Below are 13,264 nucleotides of genomic sequence, written 5' to 3' on the forward strand. Positions count from 1 at the left end.
GTCATAAAAAGCTCCATGCCTTTGTCATCAAAATGCTTCATATATTTTCATCAAAATTCTCAGTGTCCGTTGTCATCACAGTGCTCCAGGCCCTTGTCATCACAATGCTCCATGTCCCTTGTGATCACAATGCTCCAAGCCGCTGTCATCACAATACTCCGTTACCTTTGTCATCACAATCCTCCATGACACTTGGCATCACAATGCTCCATGACATTGTCATCTCCATGGACCATGACATATGTCATGACAACGCTCCCTTTCACCTGTCTTCACAATATTCCATGACCTTGAAATCACAATGCTCCATGCCCTTGTCATCAAAATGCACCAAGTCCACCATCATCACAATAATCCATGAAACTTGTTAGACCAATTTTGAATGCCACTGTCATCACAATGCTCCATGCCCCTGTCATCACTAAGCTCCATTACGCATGTCATCACAATGCTCCATTGCCTTCTCATCACAATGCTCCATGCCCTTGTCATCACATTGCTCCAAGACCACTTTAATCACAATGCTCCATGCCCCTTTTCATCTCAATGCTCCATGATCCCTGTCATCAAAATGCACCATGCCCATCATCATAATGCTTCATGCTATTGTCATCACAATGAAATCAAAATGCTCCATGACCTCTGTCATCACAATGTTCCAAACTCTTGTGATCACAATGTTCCATAACACTTGTCATCACAACGCCCCATGATGCTCGTCATCACAATTATCCATGCTTTTCTCATCACAATGCTCCATGACCTTTGTCATCACAATGCTCAATACACTTGTCATCACAATGCTCCCTGACACTTGTCGTCAGTATGCTCCTTGAAACCTGTCATGACAAGGCTCCATGCCTATTCCATCACAATGATCCATGCCCTTTTCATCACAATGCTCCAAGACCCCTGTAATCAAAATGCTCCATGCCCTTGTCATCACAAAGCTCTATGACATATGTCATCAGAACGCTCATGGTCTTCTCATACAAATGCTCCATGCCCTTGTCATCACAATGCTCCAAGACCCCTGTAATCACAATTCTCCATTCCGTTTTTCATCAGAATGCTCCATGAGACTTGTCATCACAAGGCTCCACGGTCTTCTCATTACAATGCTCCGGGACCTTGTCATCACAATGCTCCATGACCCATGTCATCACAATACTCCATGAATATATTCAGCCCAAAGCTCCATGACCTTCTCATCTCACTTCTCCATGACCCTTGTCATCACAATGCTCCATGACCACTGTCATCACAACCCTCCATGAACACTGACAACACAGTGATCCGGGACTCTTGTCATCAAAATGCTCCATAACCCTTGTCATCACAATGATCCATGCCCTTGTCATCCCAATTCTCCATGACCCCTGTAATCACAATGCTCCATGACACTTGTCATCACAGTGCTCAGTGACCCTTGTCATAACAATGCTCCATGCATTTGTCAGCAAAATGCTCCATGACCTTGTCTTCACAGTCCTCCATGCCCCTTGGGATCACATTGCAACATGCTCTTGTTATCTCTGTCTATATTTTCTGGTTTTTACAGATTTTCGGATGTCCCTTTTGAGTGGTGGGAAGTGACAATTCTTTGTAGTGTGGATTTGCATTGCGGGCTTGCTTGATTGGCCAAAAAGGGCGTATTCACTTTCTCTTGAATATATTCAGCAGAAAATGCATACGCCCTTTTTGGCCAAGTTCATCATTGTCGAGGTTGTTACGCTTTTCCTGTGCTTTAAAGGTGATTCCAATTTACCACTTGAAATATGTTTCGTGCAATTCTGCCTCATTTTCAAGTCTGCTTCGTTGCTTTCCCTCAACAGATTTTTGGACGAGAGTTGTCCTTTATAACTCTGCAGGTTTGTGAATTGCTGTGCCCCTGAGCTCCAATTTTCAACTCGTGTTTTTGTGAGCTGACCGCAAATCCACAATTTTGCTACAGGACCTATACTGTTTCCGGGGGTGCAGGCTGACGCTTTGGTTAATCCTTCCTTCCAGAGGGGAAATTAGAGTGACATGTGTCCGTCCAAATGCCTACAGCTACTCTCTGATTGGTTCTCCCTCTTCCCTTTCATCCACTGCACAATTTGCAAACTGTGCGAAGCAGGAGCTTATAGGGGCTGACTCTCCAAGTTGGGAGATTGATAGTAAAGTAGTTCGAATGCCAAACTGGAGCACAAGGAGAGGAAAAAATTAGGAGCCTTTTAGAAATCTTTGCCATCACAGGGTGTCCATTCTCTAGGTTTCCCATACATGTTATAACTGTAGTGATATTCCCTTCTACCTGGAGAGTTGGGACCCATGGAATGTGTGGCATACATTACTGCTTTAAGGGGTCTGCATTTTCTCACCCTATCTCACCAGTCCTCTCAGCCCCAAGTGTCCAGCCTTATGTCTCATCTAGCTCTCTTTGCAGATAGGGTCATTCCAGGTTTCATCAGAACCCCTGAATGCATTGTGTAAGAATTTCGCTGTCTTTTTTGTTTTGTTTTGTTTTTGAAATTCATTTTTATAATGGAGTTGAGCTGATTTTCACCGACATGTTTATGCCGGTCTAGACACACTTGATTCCCTTATGGAGACATATCAATATATAGGTTTTAAGATTCTTACAAGTCAGATATATTCCTGTGCTTGGAATTGGGGTTTTGAGTCCCGTTCACTGAGGAAGGTGTAGGTTTTGTCTATTCTGTATTTGCTTCATGGAATGCTACATGTGCTAATATCACACTCTGGTTTTATGCATCACCCCACCTCTCCTTCCCCCTTAAGCAGGCATAAGAGTGTTTCCTCAGTGTGAGACTCTGTTCTCTTTCCCCAGTTCATGTGTAGCCATGTTTACAGGGCCTTCATAAGTGATATCTTGTGATAAGTTTCTTTTTCTGTGTGACTTATTTCACTTAGAATCATCCTACCTAAATCCACTCATTATGCTGCTACTGGCCTTATGACATTGATTTCATGTCTGAGTGATATTCCATTGTACAAAATTACCACAAGTTCTTTACGCAAATTTCTCTTTCCTGGAATATTTAAGTTGTACCGAAGTTGAGGTTCTTGTATGCAGAGCAGCCCTAAACATTGGGGTGCCTGTGTCTTGTTGATATTTAGTCTTCCCAAGTTATATGCCCATGAGTGGAAGTGCCCTATGCTCGGTAGCTTTGTATTTTAGATGTTTTAGGAAACAGCATACACTTCTTCAGAGTGGCTCTTGGATATTTATATCCCACCCATCAGCGTGACTAGCTCCCTGTTCTCCATGGCCTCTCCTGCATTTCTGGTTTGTACACATTTTTTGGATGGCCTTTCTCAGCAGTGGAAATTGAGACTTCTTTGCTGTGCAGATTTGCATTTCCCGCTTGCTTGGTTGGCCAAAAAATCTGTATGTGTTTTTTTCCTGAAGTTATTCATGAAAAAAACGCATACACCCTTTTGCCCAACTACATCATTTTAGAAATTCTGCTGCTTTTCATATGCTTTAAATGTGAGTCCAATCTCCCTTTTGAAATCTGTTTCCTGCAATTCTGCCTCTCATTCAGATCCTCTTCGTTGCCTTACCTGAATATATTTTTGGACGTTGGTTATCATTTTTATCTTTGCAGGTCTTTGAATTGTCTGCTCCTGATTTCCATTTTGCAACTCGCTTTTTTTGTGAGCTGGCCGCCAAACCATTGTATTGCTTCCGGACCTATTCTGGTTCTGGGGAGGCAGGCTGAAACTTTGGTTAATTTTTCTTCCTAATGGGAAATTAGAGTGACATGTGCCTGTCAAAACTCCTACAGCTAGTCTCTCATTGGTTCCTCCTCTTCCCGTTTATCCTCTGCACAAATTGCAAACTGTGTGAAACAGGAGGTTAAAGGTGCTGAATCTCCAAGTGGGGAGATTGTTAGTAATTTGGCTGGAATGGCGAACCCCAGCACCAGGAGATCAAAAATGAGGTGCATTTTAGACACCTTTCCTGATCACACGGTGTACATTCGTCTCGGTCTCCCAGGCATGTTTTTGCTGTCAGAAGATTCCCTTGAACCTGCAGATTTGGAACCCATGGAATGGGAATCAGGCAGTATTTCTTTTAAAGTTCTGCATTTCCTCACCCAGCCTCTCTAACATCTCTTAGCGTGCATAGCTTCCTGCCTTATATATCATCCTGCTGTGGGTCTACATGTGTTCAATCCATGTTACATCATAGCCCTTCAACAAAAGTTGTAAGAAATTTTGTCTGTCTCACTGTTTTTCTAAATATTTTTAAATTTATTTTTATATTGGTTACAGCTGATTTTCAAAGCTCTGTTTTTTGCTGCTGTACATCCACTTGATTCATGTACTGTGAGACAACAATAAATTCTTTTTCAGATGCTTACCATTCATATGTATTATTTTCCATTGACTTGAGTGGGCTGAGTGCAGTTCTTTGAGGTACCGTGTAGGCCTTGTCAATGATTCAATATGGTACTTGGAATGGTATCTTTGCTAATTTCAACCTCCTGGATAATGCCTCACCCTTACTCACCTTTCCCATTTAGCAGCCTTATGTCTATTTTCTACATATTTGACTATGTTTCTGTTTTGTAATTTATTTCATGTGTAGCCATTTTGATTCCACCTTTAAGTGACATCTTATGATATGTGTCTTTTTCTTTCTGTCATACGTCACTTAGAATGATCGTATGTAACTCCTCCAGAGTTGTTACAACTGGCCTTATTTCATTGATTTCTGGATGAGTAATATTCCACTCTACATAAGTACCCCATCTCTTTTATCCATTTTATCCTTCCAGGGACATTTAGGTTATATCCAAGTTGAGGCCCTTTTTAACAGAGAGGTGGTAAACGTTGGGGTGCCTGTTTTCTGTCGATTTTTGTTTTTCCCAATGTATACGCCCATGAGTGCAAGTGCCCTATGCTCTGTAGCTCATTTTTTAGATGTTTTAGCAAACACAGTACACTTCTCCAGAGTGGCCGTTGGCAAATTACATTTCCACTATCAGCCGCACATGGCTCCCTTTTCTCCTCACCCTGTCCTGCATTTCGTGTGTTTACATTTTATGTGGATGGCCCTTCTGACTGATGTGAAGTGATACATTTTGAAGTATTGATTTCCAGTGCCCACCTGTTTGGTTGGATAAAATGTGTGTATGGCCTTTACTTGAATATATTCAGAAAAATATGCATACACCCTTTTTGGCCAACTGCATCATTGGCGATGTTCAGCCCCTTTTCTTGTGCTTTAATGGGGAGTCCTTTCTACCTCTTCAAATCTGTTTCCTGCCACTCTCCCTTGCTTACAAGTCCTTTTCTGTGACTTACCTCAAGACATTTTTTGACGATAGATATTTTCAACTCTGCAGTTTCATGAATTTTAGTGCCCCTGAGTTCATATTTCAACTTGTGTTTTTGGAAACTGGACACAAAACAGTGGGATTTCCTCTAGTCCTATGCTGTTTCCATGGGCAATTCTAGCCTTTGATGAATTTGTCTTCCGGATTGGAAATTAGAGTGGCATGTGCCTGTCCAAACACCTAGGACTTGTCTCTAAATTTTTCTCATCCTTCCTCTTCATCCTATGGACAAATTCCAAACTGTGTGCAACAGGATGTTGACGGTGCTGATATCCCCAAGTGAGGAGATTGTTAGGAAAGATGCTGGAGGGGTGAACCCGAGCACCAGGTGATGAGGAGATGAGGTGCCTTTTCCAAACTGTTTCCGATCAAACGGTGTACCATCCTCTAGGAGTGACAGGCATGTTTGAGCAGTAGGAATGGTCCCCTGCATGTAAGGAGAACACCAGGGATTTTTCCAAATCAGTGCCTCCCCGAACCCCAAACTGGGGAATTTTTAAGCTACGGATACACATATGTCCATTAAGGGCCTTGGGAAATAGGCAGAGTCCAAACTTTAGATGATTGAAATCTTCGGGATCAGAAGTGCTCACCATCGGCCTTGCTTAGGTTACATTTTATCTGTCATTGATACATGATGTCAATAAAAATATCTATTCTTGGGCTTCCTTGGTGGCGCAGTGGTTGAGAGTCCGCCTGACGATGCAGGGGACACGGGTTCGTGCCCCGGTCTGGGAGGATCCCACATGCCGCGGAGCGTCTTGGCCCATGAGCCATGGCCATTGAGCCTGCGTGTCCGGAGCCTGTGTTCCGCAACGGGAGAGGCCACAACAGTGAGAGGCCCACATACCGCAAAAAAAAAAAAAAAAAAAAAAAAAAAAAAAATCTATTCTTTTTCAGATAATTTCCCCTTATAGGTTATTGCAAAATATTCAGTGTAGTTCCCTGTGCTATACAATAGTTCCTTGTTGATGATCTGTTTTATACATAGCAGTGTGTATGTGTTAATCCCAAACTGTTAACTTATCCCTTCTCCTACCTTTCCCCTTTGGTAATAATAAATTATAAGATTTTATACTTCTCAGAAATGGGGAAGCTGAAAGAGAGGTATCATTTTCAATGGAAAAGCATTCAAAACAAGATTGAAGCTTCAGCCAAGAGTATTCGATGTACATACTTGGGAATAAATCACTTCATTTCTCTAATGTTGACCTGACAAATAAGACAGACGTCTTCACTGAACTTGCTTATAATAAAGTGATGGAAATATTAAATGTAATTCTTAGAAACATCTTATTTTACCCGAGCCTTATACACTGCTCTAGGTTGACTACAGTTTGGCTCACACATCTGTTCATTGAAGTTACAATGTTCTCAATTTATGTTACTGATCCTCCAGAGTGGACCCCAACTGGAATCCCCATGCCCAATGTCATTGGAGCCAACAGATCAAGACTGAGTTTGGTTCAGAAGCAAAGGAAACTTTATATTTTGAAAACAGAATGGAGAGGTGAGAGTGTGCACTCCCCCATGGGCTGTGGGCTGGGCTGCTGTGTAGGGATCCCGGCAGCGTCAGCAGGAGGGAGGGGATGGAGCTCTCTAAGGCTGGGTTGGCTGCAGCTCAGGCTCTATGTTGCAGAGTCTGCATGGGACCCCGCTAGCTGAGGTGTCGGCCCAGCCATTCTGCACTAGGAAATCGGGTCTGAAGTGCCGGGTGTGGGACCTCTGCATTCGGAACCCTAGGAGCACGTGAAATTAGACAAAGCACAAAGGAAAAACAGGTTAGACTTTATTTTATTGCCCAGATTCCCTTTTTATCTCCCAGGAATTTTTAATGAATGTTGCTGGAGACGAAGACCTCCTCTGCTTTTTGTCCCTTTCCTCATTCTTGGGGTGCTGAGGGTGCAGACCCCTCTTTTGTAACTGCTTCATGCTGAGGTGGGAGCCCTCATACACGGGGGGAGGGGCAAAACTTCTCCCCAACAGCCTCCAGGTGAGGTTGATTGTCCCCAGGACTCCTGCCTCACTGGTCTTCAACCTAAGCACCAGCATTGGAAGTGTTATAGATTCTAATGACCTTTAAGGGTCCAGGAAAGAGATGCACAGTGATGCTGCGGTGGCAGGTTTCACCCCACCCCACATTTGTTCGGCGACCTTAGGCTGAAGGTTTTTGCCAGCCTAGATGCACTGACCAGTAGTCTGTGCTTTCTTTAATTAGGTTCCTGAATTAATGTACAAACAGCACCATGTGTCAGAGCCCTGCCCGCTCAACTCCAAGACAGTCCAGGTTCGGTGGTGATCCAGGACCATGACGTCCACTGAGTCAACGGCCTTTTGAAGTAGGCAGCAGTCCAGCCGGTCATATTGGCCACCATCACCGCGGTGTCTGTAGGGTTTTCTATGGTGAAATCGTGATATACGTTTCCTCCGCCAAGCTTGTTAGCTCCCGTCTGGGTGCAGTAAGACCTCCAAGCAGTAGTCTGCTCCTTCGGGGTACAGACTTGTTTTCTGAGAGAAACTCCAGGTCAAGTGATGGTCACACGTGTCTTCTTGGGGGTCCATTGCCCCCGTTTGTCTCTCTGGAGGTTGGAGTTCGAGGGCCTCCTCACTCGAGGTCAGTGTGTCCACAGAGCGACCCCTGCAACTTCAGGGCATGATGGGTGTTTAGGATCACCACGTGGGATCCTTTTCCCTTAGGAGGGAGCTGGCCTTGTGGGCTGCTGATTTCCAGCTTTTTAGATACCCCAGTATCCTGGCCTGATGGGGCGGGGGGCAAAGCCCTTGGTGACCATAGTTTATCATACCTGAAGGGCATTCTTGTGTTGCCCCATTTCAAGTGGTCCCAGTTTTTGCACTAAGGCTCCAAGGGTGTTTAACCTTTGACCGGGTATGTAAAGGTCAAAGGGTTTAGCTAAATTACGGAGTTCCTGGGCAAGGGTCTGAATTGACTGCTCTTTCCATTCTTGAAAGGCTGCTTCTGGATTCTATTCAAAAGGATCATCATCATTTCGTGTCAGTGTTTCATGTAGAGGCCCAGCTATTAGACTGTAGTTATGGATCCAGATGCAGAAAACCTTGGCCTCCCCAGGAACCCCTAAGCTGTCTTCTAGTTTTAGAAGAGGTAAGGCTGCAAATGGCTTCTTCCCTATCCTGGGATACTTTTCTCCGAATATCTGTGAGAATGAAGCCCAGGCATGTCGCCTTAGCCTGGGATATTTGAGCCGTTTTCTTGGACACCTTCTATCCTTTCTTGGCTAGGTAGTTCAGAGGCGTCTTTAGTAGGCCTGGCGATCAGAATGTCATCTGCATATTGAAGGAGGGTTCCCTTTTACAGAGGTAGAACTTTTAGGTCTTTAGAGGACATTTCCCCAATGATGGTGTGGGGATTTTTGAACCATTGGGGCAGGACGGCCCAGCATTATTGCTTTTGTTGCATGTTGTGTCCTGCCACTCACAAGCCAAAAGTTCTTGTGACTCTGAGATGAATGGAATACAGAAGAAGGCATCATTGAAGTCTAATACAGAATGCCATGGCCTGGTGAATGTTAGAATGACCAGCTGGGTGTAGGAAATAGGAGCTACTTGATGTATATCCTCGGTGGCTTCACTGACTGTCCTGGTATACTTTACCAAGTCTCCAGCAGCCCATGGGGCTCTCGTGGTCAGGCCAATCCCAGGATGTGGAGCTCACCTTGTCTGCACAGCCCACCACACAGCCCACGGGGCTCTCGTGGTCAAGTCCCTCCCAGGGTATGGAGCTCACCTGTTCAGCTACCCAGCAGCCCATGGGTCTCTCATAGTCAGGCCCTTACCAGGATACGGAGCTCCCCTGGGCATATACCCCAGCAGGGCTGGACACACAGGAACCGTGCACATAGCCCACCTTGCAGAGAACCCCCAGCTCACCTGTCGCTCACAGCTGACACAGAAAACCTCAGAGCAGGACTTGAACTAACAAAGAGCAGCTCTAACAGGTCTGTGACCCTGGGTATCACTCTGTGTGGCCTCTCTCTGCCTGGTCTTCCAGACACTTCCACTGCAGCCAGGGCAACAGGCCTCTGTCTCCACCCACCATCACTCCTCTCCCTGACTCCTGGGTTCCTCTCATTAGGATAGGGTCTTCTTGAAATTGTTTTCCACTCATGGACCACATAAAATGATAAGAAAACAAGCCGCAGCTGCAGACCCTTGTCTATCCTGACTCTCAAGAGCCCACACCTGTTCCTTGGGCCTGGCCCGTTTAGCAAGGCTCATTTTCTGTACTGTGAGCCCCAGAGGGGTGTGGATTGGCTGATTTGGGCAGCCTGACACCGCCTGCCAGCCCTCCCCAGGTGTGCCTGGGTTGAGGTCAATATAAACACCTCTCCAGTCAGCAAGAGCTCCTGTAGCTGTGCCTGATGCCATATTCTCTGCCCCGTCAGCAGTGTCGGGGCTGGGGTGGTGGGAGGGAGTGAGGGGCCGTGGCTTTGTGGGTGGTCCAGTGTGAGTGGGGCTCTGCTGGACTTTCTGCAGGAGTTGCCAGGCTGCCACCTGCTAAAGAAGAGGATGTGTCACCCATACCTGCCACTGGAATTTCTCCCCAGGCAGAGGTGAGGAAGTAAAAAAGCAGTGGGGGCCGTGGCAGGAGGGGTATCTCAGGCAGGGAAATGGAAAGCTTCCAGAAGAGCATCTGGTGCCAGGACCATCCTGGCTGTCCTGCAGGCACCACGTCGGCCTGCATGCTGTCGCTGGTGTGGCTCCACAGCCCTTCCTCTAGGCTTGCAAGTTCTTGTACATATTCAGGTGTTTTACGTGGAAAGGGTGGGAAGATTTCAGCTGCAGCAGGACTGGGACTCAGCTCACATTTACTCACAGACGCCTCGACATAGTCCCCCAGCTTTTCAATGAGGTTGTTCCTTGTGGGGTGGAGCGCTGCTGACTGCATGGGGGATGATTTCCCACTTCTAACCAACTTAAGAATTTTTTACTACTGGAGCAAGTGCCCTGATACGATTTTCCTCTGTATAAGTGGTGGGTTCTGTTTTTTTTTTTTTTTTTTTTTTTTTTCCTTTTTTCTTTTTGGTTCAAAGTAGGTTTTATTTATTCCTCTTTTTTTTTTTTAATTTAGAGATATAAACATGGAAATAATGCATTAATATAAAGACGTCTATATGAAGGGAAAAACTTTTTTTCTGTTTTATTTTATTAAATGTTATTTATTTATTTTTATTTTTTAAAATTTATTTATTTCTTTTATACAGCAGGTTCTTATTGGATATCTATTTTATACATATAAGTGTGCACATGTGAATCCCAGTCTCCCAATTCATCCCACCACCACCCTCACATGGCGTTCCCCCCTTGGTGTCCATATGTTTGTTCTCTACATCTGTGTCTCTATCTCTGCCCTGCAAACCGGTTCATCTGTACCAATTTTCTAGGTTCCACATATATGCATTAATATACAATATTTGTTTTTCTCTTTCTGACTTACTTCACTCTGTATGACAGTCTCTAGATCCATCAAGGTCTCTACAAATCACCCAATTTCATTCGTATGTATGGCTGAGTAATATTCCATTGTATATATGTACCTCATCTTTATCCATTCGTCTGTCTGTGGGCACTTAGGTTGCTTTCATTACCTGGCTATTGTAAATAGTGCTGCAATGAACATTGTGGGGAATGTGTCTTTTTGATTTATGGTTTTCTCTCGGTATATGCCCAGTAGTGGGATTGCTGGATTATATGGTAATTCTATTTTTAGTTTTATAAGGAACCTCCATTCTGTTCTCCATAGAGACTGTATCAATTTACATTCCCAACAATAGTGGAAGAAGGTTCCTTTTCTCCACACCCTCTCCAGCATTTGTTGTTTGTAGATTTTCTGATGATGCCCATTCTAACAGGTGTGACGTGATACCTCATTCTAGTTTCGATTTCCATTTCTCTAATAATTAGTGATGTGGAGCAGATTTTCATGTGCGTCTTGGCCATCTCTATGTCTTCTTGGAAGAAATGTCTATTTAGATCTGCTTCCATTTTTGTATTGGGTTTTTTGTCTTATTAATGTTGACCTGCATGAGCTGTTTATATATATTGGAGATTCGTCATTTGTCCATTGATTCGTTTGCAAATATATTCTGGCATTCTGAGGGTTGACTTTTTGTCTTGTTTGTAGTTTCCTTTGCTTTGCAAAAGCTTTTACGTTTCTTTAGGTCCCATCTGTTTAGCTTCTTTTTTTAATTTCATTACTAAAGGAGGTGGATCAAAAAAAATCTTGCTGTGATTTACGTCAGAGTATTCTTCGTAAGTTTTCCTCTCAGAGTTTTATACTGTCCGGTCTTACATTAAGGTCTCTAATCCATTTTGAATATATTTTTATGTATGGTGTCGGGGAATGTTCTAATTTCATTTTTTACATGTAGCTTTCCATATTTCCCAGCACCACTGATTGAAGAGACTGTCTTATCTCCATTGTATAGTCTTGCCTCTTTTGTCATAGATTAGTTGACCATAGGTGTGTAGGTTTATCCCTGGGCTTTCTTTTTTTTTTTTTTTCCTTTTACACGTTTATTGGAGTATAATTGCTTTACAATGGAGTGTTAGTTTCTGCTGTATAACAAAGTGAATCAGCTATACATATACAAATATCACCAGATCCCCTTCCTCTTGCATCTCCCTCCCATATTCCATATCCCACCTCTTTATGTGGTCACAAAGCACCGAGCTGATCTCCCTGTTCTATGTGGCTGCTTCCCAGTATCTATCGGTGTTACATGTGGTAATGTATTTATGTCCATGCCACTCTCTCACTTCGTCCCAGCTTACCCATACCCTTTCCGGTGTCCTCAAGTCCTTTCTCTACATCTGTGTCCTTAATCCTGTCCTGCCACTAGGTTCTTCATAATCTTTTTTATTTCTTCATTAGATTCCGTATATCTCTGTTAACATACAGTATTTGTTTTTCCCTTTCTGACTTACTTCACTGTGTAGGACAAATTCTAATCCATCCTCCTCAGTACAAGTGTCTGTCGATGGACACTTAGTTTGCTTCCATGTCCTGGCTATTGTAAATAGAGCTGCAATGAATATTTTTGTACATAACTCTTTTTGAATTATGATTTTCGTAAGGCAAATGCCCAGTAGTTTGATTTTTGTGTCGTATGGTACTTCTATTGTTACTTATTTAAAGGAACCTCCGTACTGTTCTCCCTAGTGCCCATATCAATTTACTTTGCCACCCACAGTACAAGTGTGTTCCCTTTTCTCCAATAAAGGCCTCTCCATCATTTATTGTTTTGTAGATTTTTTTGATGATTGCCGCTCTGACTGCTGTGAGGTGATACCTCACGGTAGTTTTGATTTGCATTTCTCTAATGATTAGTGATGTTCAGCATCCTTTCATGTCTTTCTTGGTAATCTGTATATCTTCTTTGGAGAAGTGTCTATTTAGGTCTTCTGCCCGTTTTCGGATTGGGTTGTTTGTTTTTGTGATATTGAGCTACATGAGGTGCTTGTAAAATTTGGAGATTAATCCTTTATCAATTGCTTCATTTGAAAATATTTTCTCCCATTCTGAGGGTTGTTTTTGCATCTTGTTTATGTTTTCTTGTACTGTGTAAAAGCTTTTAAGTTTCATTAGGTCCCATTTGTTGATTTCTGTTTTTATTTCCATTTCTCTAGGAGGTGGGTCAAAAAGGATCTTGCTGTGATTTATGTCATAGAGTGTTCTGCCTATGGTTTCCTCTAAGTGTTTTATAGTGTCTGGTCTTATATTTAGATCTCTAATCAATTTAGAGTTTTTTGTGTGTATGGTGTTATGGAGTGTTGGAATTTCATTATTTTATGTGTAGGGGTCCAGTTTTCCCAGCACCAATTACTGAAGAGACTGTCTTTTCTCCATTGTATATCCTTAGCTCCTTTGTCATAGA

Source organism: Hyperoodon ampullatus (genome assembly GCF_949752795.1).
Source record: "Hyperoodon ampullatus genome assembly, contig: SUPER_X_unloc_1, whole genome shotgun sequence".
Classification (NCBI taxonomy): Eukaryota; Metazoa; Chordata; class Mammalia; order Artiodactyla; family Ziphiidae; genus Hyperoodon; species Hyperoodon ampullatus.